The sequence below is a fragment of the Zeugodacus cucurbitae genome, chromosome 4 (genome assembly GCF_028554725.1).
Source record: "Zeugodacus cucurbitae isolate PBARC_wt_2022May chromosome 4, idZeuCucr1.2, whole genome shotgun sequence".
In the NCBI taxonomy this organism is placed as follows: domain Eukaryota; kingdom Metazoa; phylum Arthropoda; class Insecta; order Diptera; family Tephritidae; genus Zeugodacus; species Zeugodacus cucurbitae.
This window is the reverse complement of record NC_071669.1, coordinates 24,538,579-24,559,575: the sequence shown is the minus strand read 5'-3', so window position 1 is coordinate 24,559,575 and position 20,997 is coordinate 24,538,579. Positions and strand designations below refer to the sequence as shown.

Here is a 20,997-nt window from a genome sequence, read left to right as displayed (position 1 = left end):
GCAACCACAAAGTAGCAATAAAATGTCTGCAAAAATCAAACAAATTTATAATACTTACATAAAAGTAAATATTTATATATACACATATGAATACATAAATCCATTAATATTTAAATGGCGTTGAGCCATGAACGCAGCCGGCAGATACGTAGGATGGCAACAAGATTTTGTAACAAAAAAATGCGAACTATTTGTGAAAAAGTCGCGCATAATTGTCATGTGCGTAAATATTAAAGCCTTTACATAACAACTAAAACACATGTGTTCCAAAAAAATATATAATATTTATTAAATATTCAACTAAAATAATACAAACAAACAATTCCTCGTATATTCCATATAGGTTAGCATTTCTTGCAACAAAGTGATTGCGTACAATGTGCCAGCTCGATCGATAGACACAGACAATTGTGTTCACAGATCAACGAAACAGATAAATTTATGGTAATGCAAACAGTGTAATTGCATGTCACATTGATAACGCCAGCAGGATATAGATATACAAATGTATTTACTTTAACACCGTGAGACAAAAAGTCGTAACGTGAATTAAGCGGTGAAGGACAGAGGGTTGGACAAGTAGACCTTTAGTTGAAATGTTTTATATTTGTGACATTAGAAGAATTCTTTCAAAATATTGTATAATTAAGGTGCTGTTTAGAGGTACAGTACTAGAATGTCAAAAAATGACGGACATTTTAACGAAATTGGGGAATAGTTTGGCTTGATTAGTTTAGAAATATTATGACTCATAGTGTTTGAGCAGAATTTGTTGCATTTGTTCACCACGATTACGCCTTCTGAAGATCATTCTGACAGTTACAATCCTTTTCAGTAGCAAGCATTAGTTCTTAACACAACAGTAGGTTTCTAGGTGGTCAGTTGGAGCAGGTTTATAAGCAGAGCTCATCGGCTCGTCGTCCCACACAACAAGTTGTGAAATCACTAAGCCTAGATATTCTTGATATGCTTCAGTCTTTCTTGATATGATCGACCCAATAGAGTGTTGGTTTTATTAATGATGTTGCTTGTTATACGACCCTCGTGGAACCATTCAGAAATTAGATATATAAAAATTGAAAGATATAATATCTTCCGTGGGCTCACAAATATAGACTGGAGGATTCTTCTGAATCCCCCTCATTCCAAATAAAGTAGTTTCGTTTAGTGTGTATACTTAAAATTAATTTCATTCCCAAAATAGAGACAGTATTTAAGAGACCAAATCAGTTATGGACTAGTCCTTAGTGCAACAAAAACCTGAATCTGATTAGGCGATTTATTTTTATTGCATTTAATTCACCAGTATGGTTAAATATATTAGATTTCAGTGGTAGGAAGCTAAGTCTGGCAGATATGATATAATTCTTACTTTTCTTTATACAAACAGTAGAGATGGAAGAAAGAAGAACTGTAAAAACTCAAACAAAAAACTTCGTCTGGAAAGAGTCTCAGCCATTATCTGGTTATAACCCCTAAAAGAACGAAAGAAAGTCATCCAATAGCAGACAGCAAGAAGAGTGTATTTCTAATCGTTCCAGTTACATACTGGTTGTTTCAGGGGTTCCTCTGCTAGTCCTATCGCGAGGATGTAATTTATAGTGAAGGTAGACAATCCTTAACTAAACTCGGCTATAGTGTAAGTGAGCTCAAGTCACGTATCGCTACATGAGTAACCGATCTGAAAAAGGCTGCACTGTGGAGCAGTAGACCTTCTGCTACCTTAATGGCAACTACTTTCGGATGAAATGCTAAACTCAGTGTTCAAAAATTTCCCCGAATTTCATGCAAAATTTACTCCATCTCACTGTATTTAGGTCAAATAAATTTATAAAGATTTATCAACACTTCACCATGTCTCTGCCACAATTTAGCCGCGACAGCGTGCTTGTTTAATAAATTTACACTGACAATTTTGATTTAATATGTAGCATTACGGCGCTTGTCAAATTTTAATTAAACAATACGACTTGCTGTGCTTTTAATGCGCTGGCATAATCAAATTAGCTTAATGCGCTTACTCGCTTTGCTTTGTCTTGTAATTACACGCAGACTGATGAGGCTGAGCGCCTAAAATGACACCACATACGCTATTTATTGGACGCTTGTGCAGCTGTGTCAGCAGTGTCAAGTGTCAAACTCGCAAGCAAACGCCAATATGATTTGCCAACACCAAACTCCACGCCACGCCGCTGCTGTTAGTTGGAGCTCATAGTACATACAGGGTGCTTGCGTATATATATTTATTTGTGTAAGCTGTCAGTTGTTGGCGTGCGTACTACAAGCGTCTATAATTCACACTTGACGTTGGCAAAAGTCACGCACTGCTGTCAAGCTATTTGACATAGGAGATACACACACGCACACACATACATATATATATATTTGCGATTGAAATTTTGTTTATATGTGTGTGTGTGGCAAGCAGAAAACTTAAATACACACCCGAAAAGTTGACTTCAGTTTGCTTTTATTAACTTTGTAAACACTACATATCTCTTGTGCGTATCAGGCGAGGAGGGAGGGAGTGCAGACATTTGTATGAGCAGCTCAATTCTTTGCGGCATTAGTGGCGACAATATTGAGTTCGGCTAAAGTCACATACTCGAGGTTCACGTGCGCCACTTTTACTTTGCGCTACGCACACAGGTGAACTCACATTGCGAGCATAGAGTGATTGTGTTTGCGCCTTAATGTATGCCACTGCCAATTTAGTGAGTCGCTTTCATGTTGTGTAGTAGAAAAAGTTATAAACGTAAAATCACTTTATTGCTGAGGCGAAATTTCATTGCCACTACGGATTTTAATGTAATTTGCGAAACAAACGCACACACACCCAAACACATGAGCAATCAAAGCGATGTATGCGATTTGTGCGTGCGTTCGCCTATTTTTAGGCGCATTAGCAGCTCATATATTATTACTGCCTTGTCGAAGACTCACGCATTCCTGTGGTTACTCAGCAACTTTTTTATGACTCTTCAGAGCGCTGCCTTGAGGTGGTGAGTGAGGCGGCCGTATTTGGGTGATGATAAAGCTTTTAGGCGCCACGACTTGACTTAACTTATACTGTAACCTTATATATGTTTATGGTGGCGTAGCAAAAGTCAATAACGTTATTCAATGCGATTAACATACGGCATTACAAGCAGCTTGCCACATTTGTACACATATAATATATGGCTGTGAACAAGCCATTTTATGACTAGCAAATCTAGGCAGGTGCTTTTAGCGCTTAATAAATTTGGCAGTTAGTCCCAAAGCAAATTTGATTTTCAGTGAAAATTTAAAAGTTTCTAATAGTCACTAATTTCTTGTTAGCGCCTAACAAAGTTATTGCCTTCATAAGTTTACGCGGCTATAACGAAATGCTACAAATCGCATATAAGGTCCTAAAAAAATGTTCTAAACATGTTTGCATATTTTACTCCACAGCATCGTCGTTTTGCATACCGTTAAACGATTTATCCGCCATTGCATGCCATAGTTGCACAATCAACACATTTGTTGTGTTTTTTTCATACTAGTCGCTCGCTAGTTTTTGCATACGTAAAACGCTTTGCATACTTTTTGGCGATTACGACATTTCCAACATTGCTTAATCCAATTTTTTACTTTACGCAGCTAACATATTTCGAATTCGAATGTTGAAACGACAACATTTTTATGCAATAAGCGCACATAGTTGAGTTTGCTGTATTTGTAGTGGACTGTGTGGATTATGACAGCGCTTCGCCTGAATGTATGTACAGAAATTTCAGTTGTATTTTTTAGACTGTAAAATCTGTTATTTTTTGTTTTATAAATGGTGATTATATTTTCTTTTTGTCTCCTTTTACATTTTTATTGGCATATATAAGCCCTATATTGCAACTGAGCTGCATTAAATAAAAGCTCTTGTAAAAACAAAATGGCGTTGTGTTATGTTAAAAATATATTCTTTGAAAAAAGTGCAGCAACTGTTTCAAAATATAAACATATCGCGACGTGTGGTCTTAAAGCACCAAAAGCTCCTGCGAGATATTTTATATAGAGGAATTTTGAAAATAAAATAATATATTCATATATCTATTTGAGTTGAAAAGTATCCAAGGAAAAAAAAAGCATTACAAAACATTATTTTGAAAAGCTTTTTTTCGTAAGCTTTTTAGGTAACTATTTGAAAACCTAGTATAACAAAAAATTATTTTAGAAATTTAACGGGTTTCCAATGCTTATTAAGTGGAAAAAAAACAATATACTGGGAGCATTCGTTTCATAAGACAAAAAGTACATAGTATAAATTCAGCAGTATGTTCACAAAGCTTAACACGACTGAAGCTAATTGAAATATTACTAAAGCTATTTTAATATATTTGCAAAGATACATTCAAAATATAAAACGATCGTTAGACTCAAGAGAGAACCAACCTATCGCATGGATTATTATTGATGTTTTTGGAGCATTCAACGCTTCAAAGCTTTTACGAAGAGCTAAAATATAGAATTAAAATATTAATTAAACGTAAAAAAAACACGAAAAAATTTATTTATATTTATGAGACAAATAATTTTATAGAGTTGCCACCTAAAAATAATTAAAAAATTTTCGAAGTTAAATAATAGAAGAATAGCTTAAAACATAATAAAAATCAAACCGTGTATTAGAAATTGGATGATGCCACCATAGCATATAAATGTTAAACCATACAAAGTGAAACACCCTGTATTCTATCAAAACTATAGAATTTCCGTTAAAAGTGGTGATATTGTGTTACTAAAGACGTGGATGTTACATATTTATGGATCCATACTAAAATGGAAACTCAAGCAAATATAAAAATACGCGGCGATAAAGTAGAAAGAGAACAGTAGACGAGTGCAATGAGCAAGCAAATATTCAAACATATGTTATAATATCACAATATGCCAAGAACAGACAGACAAAACAACAGCACCAACCACATGACCCATGTACTACCATATGAATGAAATGTGGCATAGTCGCGACCGAGCGGTAGCAGAGCAAGCCATACTAAGTCAAATATTGTTAAAAAGCATTCATTTTTATGTAACGCCCGGTGGGGTATGTGGAGACAGACACCAAAACGACAACGCGCGCACCGACAGTGGGCAAACAATATTTGGCATTTTCATTTCATCAACACCGCTGACCACCGGCTCAACAAAACAAATGAAAAACTGGTAGATAGTATATGGAAAAAAGCGCATAAAAGCACACCGTAGCCCTGCAGATAACAAATCGCACTTTATTGCTTTTATTATTAATATTTCAGCGTAAACTATTGTTGCGGTCAACACTAAAACGCTTTTTCGTTACAGCCCACAGACGGCGCTGCCACTGTGCCGCATGCAAATAGCAGAGCGCCAACAAAAAGAAAGTTGTATGAACGCAGTTTTTGTCACTTTTTTCGCTTGTTACTACTGGTATTACATATAAAACATTTTCATGTGTTGCATAGTTTTACGCGTTTTTGCTTGGGTCAATACCATGAATGAAAGGCCTTGTGCTATGAAGTGCATGTGTCATTGGGTTTATGTGCAGGTTTCAACGAAGGAAATAATAGAAATATTTGTAGAAATGTTATATATGTTAAGAGTATAAAAACCAGACATACCAAACGATGGCGCCTGATTGTATGCTAAAGAAGAAATAAAAACTCGATTTTAACATGGACACCAAATTAAAGAGACGAATCAAAATCATAATTTCCAAGGAGAAATGTCTCTAATGAAGAAAATTATAAAGAAATTTAATACATTTATGAGTTCAGATTTGGAAAGCTATCACGAGAACAAGCCGCGCGCTGTAGTATTCCCAGAAGCGCAACATGAACTTGCTAGTATTTCGCACACACCACTTCTGCAATATTGTCAAGGTCAACGCACATCTTCGCCTACGCCTGACCTTAAACAATCCGGCGCATCACTTGATTACCGCGCAATCAAGAGCATCAAAGTTTTGTTGCCGTCGCTAAAACAGTTACTGTTAAGTGCCTTAAACTATGCAATTAAATATCGAAAATACTTATGTAAATATTTTAAATTTGTTTTAATCCGCTACTCACGGCTTCGGCACCACGGCTTCCTTTGCGTGGGCCTTAAAAAGCAAACTTTGAATGTGCGCAAAAAACTTTATAAATTGAAAAAATAGTTTAGCTGAAAACCGGCAATGAAATAAAATAAACGCGCGTATAAAGAATGAGCACTGTCGGCGGCGCACAATTAATTGAAAATACGCCAACGTTTGCTTGTCTCGCCGTGACGCCCGCGCGTTTCGCTCTTTCCCGGCAACAGGACGAGCTGTCCAATCATTTGCTGGCTCGCTACACATACATATATACGAAGTATATATATTTACACAAAAAGCCTACAAAAATGTTAAAAAGTTTGAAAAATCTACCAAAAGCGTGAACAGTTGCCGTTGTATGGTTTTAGGCAATTTCCAGCAAGCAAATCGTAAACTGGTTAGCAGAGATACAGACACACACATATACATACATACATATGTATATATCTAACTTTTGAGTAATTTAACTTTTTCTCGAAATAGTTTATTTGTATTGTAGGCTTTGAATCCTTTGTTGTCTTCAGCAAATGAATTCGACATTCGGCGCACAGTTTTCGCCTTTGAACCCTAACATTTAATTTTGGTAATTTTCAATTTCAAGTGTATTGAATAGTTGCTGAAATATTTCACATTTGATTTGATTGAAGAAATGCCTGGGAGTTTACCAAGTGCAATGACTGTGAAAAAGAGTTTTAGAAAACTGTTGCGAAAGTATTTGAGTGTACTCTCTTGCTGTTAATCGATAACGAATTGGTTGTTTAAAACATAGTATTTGTCCAACAAAATGGCAGAGATCCGCATCGATTCACCATTACTCTGCCGGTTACCTTTTTCGACCGCTAGTCTCTTGTCAACAAATTACGTGACAAAGGATTTACAAAGTTAGTAAGTTCAATGCGATCCTAAAGGGTATGCGGTACCTACAAGTTCTTAAATTATGCGAATAATAAGGCTCTACAGTTGTTTCTTACTATTGTGAATGGCACAGAACTAAAATAACTGTCAAAAATGGCAATACAAAACTAGTCAAGACGCAAACCCTGTTTACCATGAAACAATTACTAAGCAATTAATGTAGACAAATATATATATATGTATATATACATATACTGGTATATACCTCAGATATCATGACTGCTTTTTCCTTGTTATGAGGTCGTGACGGCATGAAAGAATATTGGTTTTGTACATTCCTTTGATATGACGTAATATCATGGATATACTTTACGGTATTATTATGGCTTTTCAGTTCCAAACATTAATTTATTTGGTTCATTATTTCTATAACTTTGTCATAATTATTTACAATAATTTTAAAATATTATAAAATATTTACAAATCAATTCATCAATACAAAGAGCAGAATAAGTTAAAAGTCAAACAATGAGAATCGCAGAAGACTATAGGCATTAATGAAAGTTGAAATACTCGTGCGATTGAGCGAGTAGGGGAAACTCACTGCCACCGCACCACCGCTCAATTCACCACAAACGATTTATTTAATGTCAGCACCAAACGAAGTTCATTTTAGTGAAATTACAAACGCCGCAGCGCTTCACACGCGCATTCTTTTCGCTCCCGAAGCCGATACTATTGTCAAGCCAACTGTTTAGAAAATATACAATTCACAGCGCGGTCAGCGCCACCGGTCGTGGTCATTGGTCGCAGCATGGGAATAATTTTAGCTGTTATAGCTATTGTGAAAATTTTTCATTCCATTTTGCTTTATTTCTGTCCATTTTGTATTTGTTTTTTTTTTTTGTATTATTTGTTTTTGCTAAAAATTCTCTTTAATTTTTCCATTGTTGTAAGCTAAATGCTTTTCCTGCTTTATTTCTTGTGCTGTTGTGTTATTATTTTGCTGTCTTTTGTGGCCTTGCATTCGACGTCAAGTCAGCCCCGCCCCCCAGAGTATGCTTTTAGCATTCTTTCATTGTTGGCAGTGGAAAACAAAAGAATTAAGTAGAAGAGGCGAAAAAGCATATAAAAAAGTCGAAAATAAATTGAAGCTCACAATCATCGTTGACAATTGTTTAAAGTCCCGTTGGAGTTAGGCAACAACAACACCAAGTCATCAAGTCACCAACTGCAACTTCTTTGCTACAAATTGCACTAAACGATTCTCTTGTTTCGCTCGCAAAATGACAACTCACATTTCCGCTTTACTTTTCGTCGCTCATGCCGAAGAAACTGCAGTTAAAAACTAAATACAAATTCTTTTGAATATTTAAAATTCAATTTCCAGCGCAGTCTACTTTAAGGCGATTAGAATTGTAATTGAATTTTTGGGTCAGCTGGAAACGGTGCTAAAGGTAACTACATGACATCGGGGATTGCTTTCCTATTTGCGGAATTATTTTATGTCTTTATGGGAGATTTATTTATAAAGAAAATTTGGTTTACATTAAAAGCAGAAATGCATTGACGAACTTGAATCATTGTTCAATGTGTAATGTTAGTATTCGAATAGCAAATTTGGGGAAACAATATTTTTATACTTTCGCAACAAATGTTGCTAAAGAGAGTATTATAGTTTTGTTCACATAACGGTTGTTTGTAACACCCAAAACTAAACGAGTTAGATATAGGGTTATATATACCAAAGTGATCAGGGTGGAGAGTGGAGTGGAGTTCAGATGAAAGCTGCACTCAGATTTTTTTACAAAATGGAAAATAGGCGTGGCGTCGCCCACTTATGGGTCAAAAACCATATCTCAGGAACTACTCGACAGATTTCAATGAAACTTGGTTTGTAATAGTTTCCTTACATCTCCATGATATGTTGTGAAAATAGGCCAAATCGCTTCACACCCACGCCTACTTCCTATATACCAGAACTTAGAAGACGATCTGATTCGTTTACATTACAATATATAAAGTAAGCACTAGTGAAGATATCGGTGCAGAACTTTGCACAAATACTATGTTAATAGTGTGGCAGCCCCATTCTAAAAATCGCCATGTTCGAACCTAGTTAAAGACAATGAAAATTATTGTCCAATTGTGACTTAGAACTTAAATCCACATCAGTTGAAATTTTAAGATGTTTTGTAATCTATAACAACTCAACCCATTAACAAATTTAAGTTGAGTTGTCAACGCCTTACAACTGTTTTGTGATATTACTGGTTTATTTATCTGCTGAATTACTATTCAATTGAATTGCAATTCGTAATGACAAAGAAAGGTTTAGTGGTTTTAAAGTTGAGTTGTTTTAATTTCAATTTAACTAAAATAAGCTATAAGCGGTAATAGAGGTGCTAAGTAAAGACTTGTATTAATTTATACTTAAAAATTATTATAAAAATATATTTTATAAAAGAATTTATTCAGGGACCATCGAAAACAAATCAACTTGTCTACATATTTGAGTTGAGTTGTCAATATTTTACAACTTGTTTGTCACATTGCCGTTTTAATTATCAATTTAATATAAATCAGTAGCAATTTTTAATGGTAAGGAAGTTGAGTGTTTTTTCAGTTGAGTTGTTTTAAGTTTAAATGAGTTGTAATAGTTGTGCTAAGTATATAATTTTCTAATTTTCTGCTAAAAAAAAATTTAAAAATATATTTTATGAAAACAAGAGACTTTTTTTGAATTTATTAAATCTGAGAACTAAAGATTTTTGTTAATAAAGTAATTTAATATTTTGACAAATTTCACCAAAATAGCATTAGTATTACTTACCAAAAGAAAGCAATTCCAGAAATGTATCGACAAATTTTGCCACAAATAACTAGAACGCAGAAGAACCAGCTACGATTCGTATTCCAATAAATCCTTTTTGTTGCTTCGCTTGTACATACATACATCAATCGGCAGGTGTTTATAAACTTTTCTTTGCATTATAAAGGCATTTGTTAACCAGCTCACCAGCAGCGCAACAATGCCCGAATCAATTATTCATTATTTGTTTTGCAAGATGTTTGTTTACGCGCACATTTCCATTTCTTTAATGCATGCATACATATAAATATTTTTTCAAATACAGCAAAACCACCAACAACAACTTTGGTGTGTGAAATTTATGCGCTCATTATATTGTTTTTCCAAATCACAAAACGATTTTGTTATGCTTTTAAATTTAGACACCTTTCATGTGGTCGCGGCCGCATGAAAGCAATGCACATATAAACTAACGGTATTTGTTGCTTTCGCTGTTAGCACGAATACATTTGCTCAAACATAAAAATGTATTTCAATGTCACACATTTATTGGCGACTGATGGCGCGAAATAAAAGCAGTGGATCACACAGAGAATTTTTATTTTATTTCGTTTTAATGTGTGCTTCTAAACGGGTGTGTACGTTTGTATGTATACGCATAAATTTGTGCATATGTTAGTTGGTGGACTTTCTTTGATATGCTTGCAGCTACATATTGAAAAATATTTTTACATTTTTATATGCTTTTAAGCAGTTTACTCGGCGTATATATTCTGCTGGTAAGGTTGACATCTAAGCATTTTTGAAACATTTATTGCCTCAATATATTTGAGTTCTTATTTAAAATAATTAACTTTTATTATAAAGCAGAGTAATATTTATACTTAACAATTCTAATCTGTCTGTATTTTTTTCTTTCTTCAAAAAGATATTATTAGAAGAAATAAAAGAATAAGAGACTATAGAACACGTTCTATGCGGACATGAGGCTTTGTATTGGAAAATAATCGTAACTATCGGACGCCGTTTCCTTGATGATGTTTCGTTTCCTTTTTGCATTATATAATTTTATCAAATCCGCATGGTGGTTCAAAGAGAGGATCTAGTCTTGGTGGTGTCATAATGGGCCTCCTAAAGGCCTTCGTGTGCCGAAAGACTACCACTAACTTACCCTAACCTAAATCTATATAAACAACTAATGATATACGTTTCGAGTGCAACGATTTTAGAATTTTATTTTTGAAGTATGAACTATGAAATATTATGAAGATTTTTCTATTTGGAAGTATTAATAAATATAGTAATTTGATTAATTATCATAATAATATAGCAGTTGTAGGGTAGAGCATTACAGAGACTAAATTGTTTGTGATTGATATAGTATGAGAGATCATTTTCAACTCTTAGAACATTACCTATCTTTTACTGAAATAGCTGTCGGTTTTCTAAACTACATATAACTTAATGACTATCGGGACCCATTTTGAGTTAGCTTAAACCAATAACAAATAATAGAATCTAACTTGACAATTATTTTGTAAATTTTTTTAATTATTTGAGACACAATATGGCCTCCAATAAAACATTAAAATCCTGAATACTTTTAGAATACAAATTTTTAGTGACGTGTGATTTCTTAGCTGACATCCAGATTTCTCTACTTCATTATGATTGTCAAAATACGAACTCGAGAATATCATAGCCATTTCACCCAGTATACTTGAAAAATCGCAGTTCAATAAGAGAAGTAGTCAATGATTGACGTACCTTAGAACTAGTCATTAATTTGTTAAGTGACGAAAGGCTAGAATAGTACTTAATTTTATAAGCCTTTATTGGGAATGTTCAAAGTCAATTGTTTTCTGTCAATCATAGTAAATAAAGTAAACAAAAACCGGTAAAATTTTTGACCTGGTAAAAGCTATAATAAACTAAATTGGAAATTGCTGTCCTTATTGAACTGAAAGAAAATAAAAGTAATTCTAGTAACAAATAAGTATAAGATTTTTTTTAAAGTAGTTGGCACTATTTAACTTGAAAGAACCCCTACTGCTCTAATATAAAATATATTTTTCGAAAAATATTAAATATTTAAGATAATCTACATTAAAGAATCCTAACAATATACACATTATAAAATGAAATGCTGCTTTCATGAAGCTACATGTTTGCGCTTATAAATTACAAACGAGTCGCATGCTGTATAATCCCAATTTAATAGCTGTCATTTTACATTTCCCCCAACACACAAACTTTTCGCATCGACTTGGTTTGTTAGCTGGTTATTTGGTTGGTTGATTTTTCGCCAAATGCTCGCTTGTCATCTTAACTTTTGTCAGATGTCAGTGGTAATTTATGCTCGACAATCGCAAACGTGCGCGCTTAGCTACGATTGTTGTTATTATTGTTTTTTGTTCTTGCTAATATCCGCTTGCTCTCGCCAATCTGCAATTGTAAATTTGAATCCCTAATTTGCCATGCTTCAATCTGTACGCCTAAAAGTATGCCTCATGCGCGCGGCATTTACAAGTGCGCTCATGCGCATAATTCACAATTTCAAAAATGCTAAGCTGAATTTTATTGGATTTTCATTTAAACGCTGGAAAAATTGTCTTCAACTAAGGCTTAGGTCTGCTGTCTGGTGCACCAACACGCACGCACTCAACTCAGCTCATCGCTGTATTTACAAGCGATAATTGCGCAACAATGTGTCTGTGTGCGTGTGTTTGTGTGTGTTTTGGTGCCGCCAAAGCGCAATAAAACGGCAACAAAAGCCAAGTTCGAATATTACAAACATATTGTGTATGCAACTCGCGCGCGCCTCACTATGTGCTATTGATGCCAACAGGCAACAGAGCACACAGCACATAACGAGCAACTCATAAAGGCAGCCAAAGTAATAGCAGAGCAACCAAAAAAAATTTAAAATAAAATAACATTAGACTTAGTCATAACAGTAGTGCTGGCAGCAACAGTCGATACATACAAACAATTTACATATATAAATACATGTATGTATGTATATCAGATTATATATGAGTGTGTTTGTGGCAGTCGGCTGTGTAAAATGGCCCATAGAATAATAAAATGCAACGTTGCGTTGCAAATTTACGAGACGTGCCACCACAGCCCCACAGCGCCACACATGCATGGCCGCGCTCACATGCACACACACACACATGAAACAGTATCCCTGAAACTCAAATTCAAAAAACCAGAACGCACTTGACTTAGGCGCCACGAAAACCGCATCGAAATCTCCCCCGGCAACGCGTTACAAGCACAACCAGCCTCGCCGTACTCAGACTCTCCTCAGCCGGCTTCTGGCTTCTGGCTCGTTGTGCTGTCTTCACTCTCTTCGTTTTCGTTGAAACTTTTTTATTACACGCGCTGTAAGCTGCACTGGTATTAGTGACGGCCAAAAAAAAAGCCTAAACTTCAGAGCGTGAACGAAACATTTTGGCCGTTACGTGCCTTACAGCTTTACAACCATTTGCGTTCTTTTTTATTAGTTCTCACCCTTTCAGTGCGTACTAAGCATGGCCGTGTATGTAGTAGGAAGCAATACTTGTTTCGTTTTACTTGTGTGTTGTTTTTTCGCTCTGTTATGGTATTGTTTGGTCATTAAAGGAATTTCCGGTGGCCAGCGAAGCGTAAATTAAAAGTCCCCTACTCTCCGTAACCAAGAAAGCAGTCAGACAGTTAGTCAGTGAGTTAAGGAAATCAGCCAACGAAGTGTACTTACAATTAAATTGTATGAAGTATGAGTTCGGTTTCCATATGCTTTTTTTATTGTTGCTCGCTAGGTAAGCTCGAATCGACTGTTGTGGCATTAAAGTCGAATTAAAGTGACGCTCACGCATACTCAGTAGTATGTATATGTATGCGTGTGTGTGCGTGGATAAATTGAAAGTCAGTGGCATTGTGGCGTTTAAGTGAAATTTATGCACGTTGATCCTTTAGTATTGGCACGAAAGAAAAACGTAATGACTTAATGAAATATTAAAAACTATAAAAAAAGAGTTTAAGACTTTGCATAATGGACTTTGTGAGGGTCACAATGTCTCTTTAATACTACATAGCACTTATTTTATACAAAAACGTCTTTTGGAAGATCTCTTTAGGACGTCTTGACCTTGAGCATATCTGGGACAAATATGGTATGTCTCCAAGCTTAGATAGAGAATTGAAAATTTCACTATAGGAAATCCACCCGTTCTTTGAGGGACAAATGTTTATAAAAAGAACTTCTGAAACTCTCAAATTTTATGCCGAAAAAATGATTTTGGTGACCAATCCACTAAACGAAGAAGACCACCGTAAACTTTTTACGATTTCGGCATCTTTTTGGCTCCATATTATGGGTCTCGACAAAGATAAATTTCTCTATAAGAATATATTATTTGAATTGCTTGTTGATTAATTAGTTAAAAGCTAAAGGTTTTCAAAACAATCTTTGACAACCAAACCGTTATAAATTATTGCTTTGAAGAATCGTATGAACACATCGAGGATTGACGGAACGAGTTCCTTTCGCAATATGGGTCGATGTGAAATTACTAATCGTCCTGCCATTTTTTTTATTTTTGCACCCAGTCATTGACACTACGATTTACTTAGAATATTTGTCTCACGGTAGGCATCATCATTTATTTATTATTCTCGTTCCCGATTGCACAGAGTCTAGTAAATAATATTGAAAAGAGTAGATTGAGTAAAATGGTACTAAGAGTTGGATATTCATATGAGATCGCGATAACTGAAAACATACTGCTTGAAATGAATGGAACGCGACTCACTTCATCCAGTCAACTATGAGGTTGCTCAAGTCTAAACTGTATTGCCTTCATTCAGCGCTTCCAAAATAAGGTACTAAGAAGTATAGTTAATGCTCCTTGGTATGTTAGATCTGCTGACCTTCACCGTGATCTTAGTGTGAATTCAGTAGTAAACGAAATAACCAAACTTGCAAAAACTCACAAAATGAGCATGTAAATGAAGAGGCATCCAGACTCATCGGTACTGCTGAACGGGAAAACCGACTGAAACGTAATAGGCCTTCAGACTTAGCAAGGCAACTGTAGCAACAAATGAATTCCTCTAACATTTAGCTTTTCATTATTTTTTTTTTTTAATTATTAAAATTAAATTGTTGTTAGTATTTAATCATTGTAAGTACAATTGTTAAAACAAAAAATATTTAAATTGGGAAAAAAAATGCTTAAAACTTAAAATTATTAATTTTAATCAACACACTCAATTTAGTACAAATTTTCATTTCAAATCTGTTATCTTCAATTATAAAAGTAAATGTCACTTGCTATTTCGAAATCCAAATTCCAACCACTAAATTTACTTAAATAGCAACATTTAGTATTACATATGCATTCTTCGGCCAATCTAAGTAGGCAGTGGAGGCATGAGTAATAAATGGTGTGTAGGCATGACACACTTTTGAAAATAAAACTCGACAGCAAGACGAAATGTATGTCCTCTGTGTGTGTCTTACTGCCTCTAAGAAAAAATAAAATTCTCAAAATTAAATAATCGAAATACGCAAAGTTGCTGGCTTTATACGAAATATTTTATATTTAGCAAATATGTTTTCTTCGTCGCTTTTCATTTTCGATTGCCGCGCACTTTTTCCGCTTTCTTTTGTTGTTTTTGCCAAATTGGCTATTTCACTATGAGGTCACTTGGGTTTTCTTCGGTGTAGGTGTTGTTGTTTGTTTAATTTAGATATTTACTTTTTTTATGCATTAAAATTTTATGTATTTGATTCTACGCTTTTCGTTGCATTAAAATAGGCAAGTGCTCTGAGTGGGTGACTATCACACGACGATTTGTTGGTTGGCACAAATGTACATTTATTTTTTATATTTTTTTATTTATCGGTTCCGCTCGTTTATAAAATAACAATAAATATTATAAATCTATTTAAAACTAGTCTAGCTCAATATTGTGAATGAACTGTTTTGAGATGTGGAACTTTGTTCCTTAGCAAGCTGGTAGATCTGCAATGCTACCAAGATATTTGACCATTGGGTTTGGAAGATCTCTAAGTTGAAATATGTATTGCTTTCTACTGCCCTCTAGTTATTTTTTTTACTATATTATAGATCAAGATCTTTGTGGATATTTTGTAGTTAGTATGTACCATAGTGAACCCTTGAACGATCTACGAATTTTTTGGTGGATCTCTTGTAATACATCCGGTCGTACCTCAATTGGTATACAACTGTCACATAGATCCAAATCGGTTTTATTACCGATTATATATAACTTATACCATTGTAAAATAGAACTTTTTTGTCAAGTTTTGACTTTAAGCTAATAGAACCACTATTAGCTGTTGCTGATATGATAAAGCCTGGAGAGTGACGAATCGAACAAACAAGTGGTATAGACTGGTACATTCTAATAAAGATTTAATGCCAAAAGATTATACTAAAGTAATGAGTTGTTCACTCATTCACCTATATTGAAAAAACAATATTCTTGTTTGAAAATCACACATGAGCATGGAATTACATGCTCAGCAGTTGTCGCAGTCACTTATTTAAAAAAAAATAATAATTATTAATATTTTCTTTTAAAATATTTTAAGTGACCTTAGCACAGCTTGTTTTAACTATACTTTATTTCAATAATTTATAGTTGGCATTTTTGTCTATTGTAGATTTATGGTCGAGCGTTACTGCATATTAGCCGTCTGCAATGTGACGTAATACGCCAAATGGAAGAAGACAATACTTTCAGCATCTATGAAAGGTTGAAGATAATTGAAAATAATGTCAGAAATATGCCGCAAGTTTTCTCAGCTACATATTAGAAAATTGTAGAAAAACCTAAAAAAACAAACTAAAAATAAATTCAGCCAGAATTAAAATCTTTAACACAACGTTTAGCAGCCAAACACTTGTTAACAAAAAAAAACTAAATTTTCTTAATCTCTGTTTAAGATTACATATACCCTTCAGAACAGAACTTATAACATGTGGGATATTTAATAAAGTATGTATGGTAACCTTGGACTTTTGGACTTGTTGAGAGATGTGGTTATAACAACAAAAAATATTTCTAATTACAGGAAAATTATATTCGACTAAGTTTTAGAAACATTTTTATCTTATTTTTTTTAAGTGAACACTAAGCTGGATTCCCACAGCAGTCGTTTCTACGGCACTGGAATTTAATTCGATTTTTTCTTGCCAAGGGCTGTTTTAGAATCTGTTTGGTTCGGTAAGTTGAAACATTTAGCTGGCATAAAGCTTTTATAAACTTTTCCCCTTCATGCATTTTTGAGTTTGAGTTGCATTAATGAGATTTGGTTTTCTTTTCTCTTTCTGCTAAACAATTATTTTAGTATTGGATTATCTTCGAAATTGGAAAACGATAGAGAAATAGGATAAATAGGTATAAACTTTACTGAAGAAGATGATTGTTATAAATTATTTATAAGTAATTTTTTTAGATAATTTTATTATTATACTTAAACAATCATTTAAATTATTAAATTTGGTTCCATATATGCATGACAATTAAAAATATATCTAGTTATTTGTATTGAAACGGTTTCTAGCAGTATTTAGTTTCTAACTTAGGTATTAATACACGATTTGAACGCTAATTTTTAATTCAAAAAATTAAAATTAATTTTTCAAACCAGATAAAACAGGTGATTTTTGAAGAGAACATTTTGTTCGGTCGGTTAAAAATATTGCACAACAACATATTCTTCTAAGCAGCTTAGTCTTGCTTGAAGAAAGATGCGACAGGTACAATAAAATCTTAAGATTTATAGCTTTGAGTTAAATGATTTTTGAATAATTTTTTTTATTTACATTCAACAGTCATAATTTTGCTGACAAATGCTCTTATTTTGAACCTTTTACGTTATTTATTTATTTTAATTTTTTTATTTTAATGAGTCATGGGTTTATTAAATCTTCCGCACAAATATATTTTTAATATAAAATTATTTTATAACAATAACACATTCACTCGATTTCAAATGCTGTCCGTTTTTGTTGTTGTTATGTTGAAATTATGTCATTTAAGCTGATTTTTCATTTTTTACATAAATCATGTGTATTTTCTTAAATTAACTTTGGCCCCAATTTTTTATGCCGTGCATATTTTGCACAATATTCTTTTCACAAAACAAAAAACGGAAAACTGAAGAACACACTTTTGCTACACTCCTCCTCCGACACAGCAAATTCAGCGAGCGAATAAGTGTGTGGGTTTATCAGAAGAATTCAAAATTTACGATTTACTACTGCCACTTGTGTCGCATAAAATTCGGAAATTCGTGAAAATCAAATTTTATTTTTGTAAAAGCTTGTATTTTTATGCTTGTGTAATTTACTTTTTTATTGTTGCTATTCGTTTCCTTTTGACCGCAACGGTTTCCGGCTGTTGTCGTCATACACACAGCAACACAATAACGGTGTTTTTGTTTTCTGTGTTTTAAAAATGAAATGCTTTTCAAAAGTTTATGAGTGTGTGTTTGTGCAATGGAATTGAAAACGGACGCGTTTAAAATGAAATTCAACTCGAAGAAGCGGAAGAGACGCGCCGCAACACACTTGAACACCGCACGACGTTTGAAATGAAACTGAAATGAAATCCACTTGACGAGCTGGCTGCCAGCCCGTACACTGCCTGTTGGCTGGCGGCTGCCGCAAAAGCGCTGTCGGAGCACAGCACAGCGACAGCGGAAGCACAAAACACGGCAAAAGGAGCGCGCACAACAGTTGGCCAAAACGAAACACACAGCCCAAACACAATGCGATACAACTTGTCGTCTCCGGCCGCCAGCGTCGCAAAACAACCAACAGACAGTCGTCAACCGCTGTTGAATGGCTGGAGATCGTTGAGCGGCTGGTAGGCGGGTGCATGGGCGCTTGTGACTTTGAGCGTTGATACGACGCTGTGGCAGCAGACGGTCGTCGAGAATTGGTGGCAAGTGGCTGCTGACACTCAACTCGTTGGTTTGTTGCTTTTGTTGTACAAGTCACTGACTGTTGGCAACATGAATGAGTGTAGCAAGACGACAACGGACGAGGGTTAAGCGAAAAACGTTTCAAAGCGGCAAAATAAAGAATGAACAGCCAAATGAAGAGAAACATTTAAAAGCAACGGGGACAACAAAGTCAGTCAGCAACCCCTAAACCAGACGCACGCACGCACCCACTCTCAAGTCAAGCGCGCTCTCTGAGTGTGTTGGCCTGCAGCGCACCAATGGCCCAGAGAGCGTCCGCGTCGCTGCTGCGCTCATAAATTATTAGTGTAAATGTTGCCGCTTCATTGCGCTTGCCACTTATGTATGCTGCTTGCTGCCGCTGCCATTCACACAACCACATGACATATGCCCCTGTGTGTGTGAAAGTCAGCGTGGCAAAAGCAACAAAAGCGCTGTCGCAAACAGAAATTGGCCAACATGCCAAAGACAATGCGAACACAATTGTGCGACAAGTGGCCAACAGTAGCGAAAATATAAATAACAGCAAATATTTGCGCGGAGAGCAAATCGCATTTCGTGCGGCATGCTCTAACGAGCGCCAAACAGTCAGCCAGCGCAAGCGAACCATTTGTATTTGATTATCATTTTCACTTTACTGTTCATTCGGTTGCCACAACATGTGTTCATACGAAAATGTTCGTGTGTTTGTGAAAAGATTTGGTATTTCAAATAACGGATAAGTAATCTCCACATTGTTCGCTATAATTCGAATTTTACGTTTTTGCTATAAAAAGGATGGATTCATGTGCAATCTATCTCAAATAATTGAATTATTTTAGAGCGAGAACAGGTGTTTAGGGTAAACATCAACATATTATATTGAAGATGAAAGCAATTATTTTGTACATAAACTGTCCGAGCAGGAATAACTTAGCGAGGTCCATTTATTGCAGAGGCCTGTATATCAAAAAGAATCCCGGTATTACGAGACGACGACAAAAAAAGTTGAATTGTACGACTTCGCCGTCTAAGCCGTTATACTGAACTGCTGAAACATTTTGACTTAAAGAATATTAATATTGACCTGTAGACTTCACCATGGGCGGTAACGTCGTCTGTCTAATCTCAGACCTAAAAGGAAGGCTACATTTTTCGGTATGTAGGATTGGCACCACGCTTCCCTCACCTGGATATCTGAAAGTTTCAGATCCAACGAGGTAAAATAATAATTACAATGACGTAAAGTAATCATTAGAATGACGTAATGTAACATTTACAATGTGGTAAAGTAATCATTATGATTACGTAACGTAATCATTACGTAGTCGTAAAGTAATCATTACAATGACGTAAAGGAAAATAAGTCTACTACAGTAATATTCAAAAGCTTTTAGAGGCGAAACGCTTTAAATTATAGACATGCTTGAAAGATACTAATTTTCGCAGATGTATATTATAAATATAGGGTTGCTATAGGGATGTCAATATGGTATATTTAGTACTATACTAAGAAAATTCCGTGAGGTACTTGAACTAAAATTGCTCAAAAAATTTATTTTCAAAATCGACCATATACCCTAAGTAATGTGAGACGAGTTGTTAAAGAGAATAGGGTTTATTTTTGGATAAGGTTTGGTTAGTACTGGCTTCTGACTTCTTGAAAGTTGGTAAAGCATAATAAATACTCTCTATTAGTATACTATACTATTTTTGGGTTTCTAATGCAATTACCGTTAAGGGGGTCATTGTTATCATTAATATATACCAAATGTATGAGGGAAGTTTGAATTCTAGGGAAACTGATAATTTATTCCGGGGCATGACATCGAAAAAATATCTATGTATCTTAAGTGCTTAAAAGTGAAACAATTGTGCTCTATAAGCATCATTTTAGATTTCATTTTAAATTTTGTATTTTGGATTGACATAACACGTGTACACTTCCAGTGAATCCAATTAAAATAGCTAAGAGGTATTTACGCATTACAATTCGATTAGTCAAGACAAGTCCTCACCATTATTGTGTCAAAAATCATATCTCAGGATCTACTCAAACGATTTCAATGAAAACGAATACATAATGTTTCCTTGAACCCTAATAGTCTTGGATATACTGAATTAGCTCAGGCCACATATACTATAAGTGATGATTTTCGTTATTCTAGTGGGCTTTGTGTTGAATATATGAGTCAAATTGTGTATTCTCATAACAAAATTACACCCGAACTTAGCCCTTCCATACTTGTTCCTGGAATTGTTTATTGCACTGGTCAACCCAAATTATAGTACAGT

At 34.7% G+C, this 20,997-nt stretch overlaps 1 protein-coding gene across 8 annotated transcripts in view; it reads right to left on the bottom strand.

Annotated features, from left to right (window-relative positions):
* The window catches only part of LOC105214792 (titin), a 186,379-nt gene extending 167,885 nt beyond the window's left edge, over positions 1-18,494 (bottom strand). Inside the window, exon 1 of one of the 8 annotated variants that reach the window (XM_054230424.1) lies at positions 18,109-18,494. The gene's annotated coding sequence lies outside the window, so the exon portion shown is untranslated. The remainder of the gene's footprint in view (positions 1-18,108) is intronic. The other 7 variants (XM_054230426.1, XM_054230427.1, XM_054230428.1 and 4 more) reach the window with 7 other exon arrangements.
* Positions 18,495-20,997: the final 2,503 nt, after the last annotated feature.